Raw genomic sequence first — 7,761 nt, 5'->3', positions numbered from 1 at the left:
ACAATTGTAAATGTGTTTATTTATAGTAATGGATCCCGATCGTGACCGAGAGGTAGCTGATGATCTTGAGAGTGTAGCGCCTGCTCCCGCACAAGGGACAGTGCCGGCAAACTCTCAACCTAATGCTAGTAATCAGAATGATGAAGCTAGACAAGCATTCTATAGCGTGATGAATGATTGGTTTAACCAATACATTCGAACTAATATGGCTGTTCCACAACCTCCATTCCCGAACAAATACTACCCCCGCACCTACAATACCACCGGTAACGGACCAAATAAGGTCACATAAGCCCCAGTTGACAGAATCCGAAAACATGGGGCTACTGAATTTAAGGCTATGGATAGCGATGATGCCGAGCAAGCTGAATTTTGGCTGGACAACACTATCCGGGTACTCGATGAGCTATCTTGTACACCCGATGAATGCCTAAAGTGTGCTATCTCCTTGCTACGTGATTCTGCCTACTATTGGTGGAGTACTCTGACTTCTATTGTGCCCCGAGAGCAAGTAACTTGGGAGTTTTTCCCAAACTGAGTTTCGGAAAAAGTATATCAGTCAGAGATTTGTTGATCAAAAACGGAAGGAATTTCTTGAGCTTAAGCAAGGCTCCATGTCGGTTACTGATTACGAGCGAAAATTTGTTAGACTTAGCAAATACGCTCGGGAATGTGTTTCGTCCGAAGCTGTTATGTGTAAACGCTTCGAGGATGGGCTGAATGAAGATATAAAAATGTTCGTTGGCGTTCTTGAAATACAAGAGTTCGTGGTACTTGTTGAACGAGCTTGTAAAGCCGAAGAGCTTAGAAAAGAAAAGCAAAGAGTTGATGAGGGAACTGGAGAGTTTCGTAAAACATCCTCGGGGAGGTCTCTTCAACAGACATCGAAGAGATTTCGAGATGATGCGGGCCAGTTTAGAGGCACTTCGGGCCTTTTTGGACGAGATCGTGATCGACCCCCTGTGGGTACACGAGGCACTTCGGTCGCCAGTGTTGGGAATGAACGTCGAGACAGGACGAAATGCCGATATTGCGGTAAATGGCATTCGGGGAGTTGTAGATTTCCTGACCGCTCCTGTTACAAATGCGGATCAGTGGACCACTTCATTAAAGATTGCCCGAGGTTGTCGGGACAGAATGCAAATCAGAGTGGGAGACCGGGTGCTACCACTGCTCGAGGTAGACCATCTGGAAATATGGGCAATGCTGGTGGTGGTCAGAGAGGATCTAGAGATGATATAACCAGATCCGAAGCCCGTGCGCCTGCTAGAGCTTATGCTATACGTGCCCGCGAGGATGCTTCTTCGCCTGATGTTATTACCGGTACATTCACCCTCTTTGATACTAATGTAATTTCTTTGATTGACCCCGGTTCTACTCATTCTTACATATGTGAAACCTTAGCATCCAGTAAGACTTTACCTATTGAGTCTACTGAGTTCGTAATTCGGGTGTCAAATCCCTTGGGTCGTTACGTGCTTGTCGACAAAGTGTGTAAGAAATGTCCCCTGGAAATTCGAGGTTCCTGTTTTCCAGCGGACTTGATGCTTTTCCGTTTGATGAATTTGATGTTATCCTTGGGTTGGATTGGTTGACCGCGCATGATGCGATTGTGAATTGCAAGAGCAAGACTATTGATTTGAGGTACGCAAATAACGAAGTAGTCCGAATTGAGTCTGCGGACTTGGAGGGGATGCCAGCTGTAATATCAGCAATGTTGGCACAGAAATATGTAAAAAAAAAGGGTGCGAAGCATACCTTGCATATGTGCTTGATGACAAAGAATTAGAAAAGAAACCCGAATCTGTGCGGGTGGTTTGTGAATACCCGGATGTTTTTCCGGAAGAATTACCGGGTTTACCACCTGTTCGGGAGGTAGAGTTTGGTATTGAGCTTGTACCTGGGACTACGCCGATTTCGATAGCTCCGTATCGTATGGCACCAACTGAGTTAAAGGAGTTGAAAGCTCAGTTGCAAGAACTGACGGATAGAGGTTTCGCTCGACCAAGTTTCTCACCTTGGGGTGCACCAGTATTGTTTGTGAAAAAGAAGGACGGAACCATGAGGTTGTGCATTGACTATCGTCAGCTGAATAAAGTGACGATAAAGAACAAATATCCGTTGCCGTGCATCGATGATTTGTTCGACCAACTGAAGGGAGCCTCAGTGTTCTCAAAAATAGATTTGAGATCGGGCTATTATCAGTTGCGAATTCGAGATCCAGATATTCCCAAAACTACCTTCAGAACGAGATATGGTCACTACGAATTCTTAGTGATGCCGTTTGGGCTCACTAATGCCCCTGCGGTATTTATGGATTTGATGAATCGGATCTTCAGACCGTATTTGGATCAGTTCGTAGTTGTGTTCATTGATGACATTTTGGTCTATTCAAGAGATGAGACCGAACATGCTGGGCATCTGAGGCTAGTGCTGCAAATTTTGCGGGATAAGCAGTTATATGCTAAGTTCAGTAAGTGCGAGTTCTGGTTAAGAGAGGTTAGCTTCTTGGGTCATGTGGTATCCGCGTCGGGTATTCGAGTTGACCCGAACAAAATTTCAGCCATACTTGACTGGAAACCTCCGAGAAATATTACTGAAGTTCGGAGCTTTTTGGGGCTCGCCGGTTATTACCGACGATTTGTGAAAGGTTTCTCGATGATAGCCACACCAATGACGAAGCTACTTCAAAAGGATGTTAAGTTCGAGTGGACGGAGAAATGTCAGAAAAGTTTCAACCAACTGAAAACTCATTTGACTGAAGCTCCAATTTTGGTGCAACCCGAATCAGGTAAAGAGTTTGTCATTTATAGTGACGCATCCCTACTTGGGTTGGGTCGCGTATTGATGCAAGAAGGTCGAGTCGTGGCCTATGCGTCGAGACAATTGAAGCCACACGAGAGGAATTATCCGACCCATGATCTCGAACTAGCTGCCATCGTGTTTGCTTTAAAAATATGGCGACATTATCTGTTTGGTGAGAAGTGCCATGTATTTTCGGATCACAAAAGTCTCAAATATTTGATGACTCAACGAGACTTGAATCTGCGACAAAGACGTTGGCTTGAGTTGTTGAAAGATTACGAGCTTGTCATTGATTACCACCCGGGAAAGGCTAACGTGGTTGCGGACGCCTTAAGCCGGAAGTCATTGTTTGCTTTACGAGCGATGAATGTGCATTTGTCTGTTCTACCAGACAGTGTGTTAGTAGCTGAATTAAAAGCTAAACCATTATTGACTCACCAAATTCGTGAAGCTCAGAAAGTCGATGATGAATTGGTTGCAAAACGGGCTAAGTGTTTTCCGAACGAGGAATCGGAGTTTCAAATTGATGATGATGATTGTTTGAGGATCAGAAATCGTTTGTGTGTTCCAAGGAATTCGGAACTCATTTCGATGATTCTGAACGAAGCCCATTGTTGCCGAATGTCAATTCACCCGGGGAGTATGAAAATGTACAACGATTTGAAACGTCAATTTTGGTGGCATGGTATGAAACGGGACATCTCCGACTTTGTTTCGAGATGTTTAATATGTCAACAAGTGAAAGCGGAACATCAAGTGCTTTCAGGATTACTCCAGCCGATCATGATACCCGAGTGGAAATGGGATCGAGTCACAATGGACTTTGTGTCCGGACTGCCCTTGTCAGCAAGTAAGAAGGATGCGATATGGGTTATTGTTGATAGACTGACTAAGTCGGCTCATTTCATCCCCGTACGTACGGATTTTTCATTGGATAAACTAGCTGAATTGTACGTTTATCAAATTGTGAGATTATACGGGGTACCTGTTTCTATCGTGTCGGATAGAGATCCGAGATTCACCTCACGATTTTGGAAGAAATTGCAAGAAGCTCTGGGTACTAAGCTGCATTTTAGCACTGCTTTTCACCCCCAAACCGATGGTCAATCCGAGCGGATAATTCAGATACTTGAGGATATGTTGAGATGTTGCATCCTCGAGTTCAGTAGTTCATGGGAACGGTAGTTACCTTTGATTGAATTCGCTTACAACAATAGTTTTCAATCAAGTATTAAGATGGCACCTTATGAGGCTTTGTACGGTCGTAAATGCCGTACACCATTGTTTTGGACCGAGCTCGGTGAAAGCAAAATTTTCGGAGTTGATTTGATTAGAGATGCTGAACAGAAAGTAAAGGTAATCCGTGAAAGTCTGAAGGTATCCACGGATCGTCAGAAATCGTACGCAGATTTGAAACGAAAAGACATCGAGTATCAGGTGGGAGACAAAGTGTTCCTTAAGGTTTCACCTTGGAAAAAGATACTCAGGTTCGGCTGTAAGGGCAAGTTGAGCCCAAGATTCATTGGGCCGTACGAAATCTCCGAACGAGTTGGTCCGGTTGCGTATAGATTGATTTTGCCCCCGGAGCTTGAAAAGATTCATGACGTCTTTCATGTTTCGATGCTTCGACGCTATCGATCTGATCCATTGCACATAATTAGCCCATCGGAGGTTGAAATTCAAGTCGACATGAGCTATGAAGAAGAACCGATGCGTATCCTAGCTCGTGAAGTGAAGGAGTTGCGAAACAAAAGAGTTCCGCTAGTAAAGGTGTTATGGCTCAAACTCGGGATCGAGGAAGCTACTTGGGAGACCGAGAGCTCGATGAAAGAACGATACCCAAACCTATTTACCGGTAAGATTTTCGGGGACGAAAATTTCTTAAGTGGGGGAGAGTTGTGACAGCCCAAAGTTGACCCTAGTCGGGAAGTGGTTTCGGGACCGCTAAACCGAGTCACCGAAATGTTTGAATGTGATACTTATTGTGTAGAATATGTAATTATGAGTGTGAAAATTTCAAGCTTCAATTGGGTTGATTTCATGTGAATTTAGTCAATAGGACTTATGTGAGAAAATTCTAAAATGTGATAGGTCAATGTGTGAGGACCTACTAGTGCATGTGGACAAAGGGGGGACTTGCATGTCAAATTCCCCCCCCTAATGAGTAGTGGCCGGCCATGACAAGGAAGGATGGGCAAAACATGTCATGAAACATGTTTTGTTAGTGGAAGAATAAAATAAGGAGTATGGGTAATAAAGAAATGGAAAACAAAAGAAAAAAAAATGTGTGTGTGGTGTTTGTCCCCCCATTGCCGTGAGCTAAACAAGAGAAAGGGGGAATTTTGTTCATCCTTTTCTCATCTTCATGCTTGCCAAAAACTAGAAAGAAAAACAAAGAAAAATTTTCTCATCCTTTGGTTCATCCTTGGCCAAAAATTTTAAGGAGGAAAGAAGAAGAAAGGTGAAGAGATTCGGCCATGCATGTAGCTAGGCTAAGGTATGTTTGATGATGTTCCATGAGAGGCATGCATGTTTTAGTTGTTAGCTTGAGTTCTACCTAACCCATGGTCTAAATCTTGCTATGTGATGGAAATGGCACTTGACCATGGATGAATCATTCTTGGTTGATGTTTGATGTTGTGGTGATGAGGCATGAGGATGAGTTAAGATTCGGCCTAGGTGGAGATTGTGTTAATGCCATTGCATGCAAAATATGAAGCTTGTTAATGATGCATGTGATGATGGCTTGATGATTCTTGAACCTCCTTTTTAGCATTTTTTTTTGTTGTGTGAGCACATATGTGCATTGGTTGCTAAATGGAGAAGAATCGGCTAGCAAGATGTGTGCTAAGGCCGAATGTAACTTTGCATGTTAATGAGCAATGCATGTGTTAAATTGATGAAAAGGGGGAGGATGCTTTACTAGTGTGTACATGTGTGTATTAAGTGTTGAAATCGACCCCAAAAATGGACATGCATATTCGGCCAAGGGCAAGAAATTAGCTAATATGTTGTGTTGATGCATGATTTTTGCATGTATGAGACTTTAATGTCTAATGTATAAATATGGGCTAAGTGCCTTGTGTTCATCTTTTGATGCCTAAAATGATGAAATCAATTTATTTGTTTGATTAAGCTCAAGAGCAAAGGGGAAATAAAACCGATAAAGGGAAGGAAAAAGTGGTTGAATACCTAGCGGAATCGTTCGACAACACCCGAGGTAAGTTCTTGAGTAAGAGAGCTTAAATTTCGATGATATTAAATCATGCTCTATGTGTGGCTATTGAGCCGAATGTGCAAGGACAATATGTGCCTTGTGTTTGAGTTTCGTAAACGAAAATGAAATATGAATGTGCTATGAATTATTGTTAGATGTGCATGATTAATTGAATGCTGTCCGGGCTAAGTCCCGAAGGCTTTGTGCTAAGTGAATATATCCGGATTAAGATCCGAAGGCCTTTGTGCGAGATACTAAATCCGGGTTAAGTCCCGAAGGCATTCGTGCGAGTTATTAAATCCGGGTTAAGTCCCGAAGGCATTCGTGCGAGTTATTAAATCCGGGTTAAGTCCCGAAGGCATTCGTGCGAGTTGTTAAATCCGGGTTATGTCCCGAAGGCATTGTGTGAGTTACTAAAACCGGGCTATGTCCCGAAGGCATTTGAACGAGGAGCTATATCCGGTTAAATCCCGAAGGTACGTGATTTGGTAATGAATGAGCTTGCTGTAAAATTCCAGCGAATACTCGAAAAACATCCCAATATGGGGATATGTTACGTATGTGTTGAATTTAATCGAGCCCTTACAAATAAATGTTCGCTCAGTTGATAAACGAGCTACCGGCCTTCGGCCAAGTTAGTTTATTGTGTATGTACATAAGGGTTGTTAATGTTGTGAAGCAAGTTTGATATCGGTAAATTGCGTATTATGAATTATTCCGTTTAGCTAAATGTGTGCTATTCTTTGTGCATGCTGGAATTCCTTGCTCAAACTTACTAAGCATAAATTGCTTACTCGTTACATTGCTCCTCTGTTTTATAGATTTTTGGTTCTCCAGCTATCGGACTCGGGATCTTGAAGTCGATGTCGCCCACACTATCAAAGGCTCTTTTGGGTACTATTTTGGTTGAATTTTGTTATGGCATGTATAGGACTACCCATTGTTGTCTTTCGAGTACTTTATGAAATGTATAAGTGTACAGCCATGCGAAAATGGCTTGTAGAAGTGGAGTATGGCATTAGACCATTCGTATTTGTGAATGTATAGATGGTTTCATGATGTAACTATGTTGGAATGGAAGTGTTGAGCAAATGATCAGCCACTAGAATGGCTAAGTATGATCATATGTGGGCTTATGTATGACAAGGCCCTAGTTGGTCCATGAAACCCCAAATTAGGTAAGGTTCACTTTGAAAACAGAAGCTGATAGCAGCAGTGGTGTGGATTGGAAAAATCACAAGAATTCGTAGGAGTGGAATTAAATAGTGAATAAATTATGTAATCGAACCTTGATGAATCTACTTTCATATGGAAGTAACGAAACAATTATAGGAACAGTACAGAAAGAGATATTCGGGTTCTTGTGGAACAGGGCCAGAACAGTTTCTGGATTCACTGTTCCGCCTTTGGAAATTCACTATAAATTGACCAGAGATAATTAGGGGTCATACCATATATGTATGGATTCCTCTCTGAGTCTAGTTTCCATAGAAACAAACGGCATCAGTATTGAAGCTCTGTGCAGAGAGATATCCCAGTCGTAATGGGAAAAGGTCAGTGTAGTCGACCCCTGTAACATGGGAGACTTTGACTAATAAACTGTACTAATTGGCCCGACCAAAAATTCTAGAAAAAAATTCATAGGTGGGGACATGAGTCTAGTTTCAGGGAAAAATCACAAAACTGATTTTTGAGTTGTGAAACTCAAGATATGATTTTTGAAGCGACTAGTACTCAGA

Source organism: Gossypium hirsutum, chromosome A07, assembly GCF_007990345.1.
Source record: "Gossypium hirsutum isolate 1008001.06 chromosome A07, Gossypium_hirsutum_v2.1, whole genome shotgun sequence".
Taxonomy (NCBI): domain Eukaryota; kingdom Viridiplantae; phylum Streptophyta; class Magnoliopsida; order Malvales; family Malvaceae; genus Gossypium; species Gossypium hirsutum.
Note: the sequence above shows the minus strand (reverse complement) of the source record.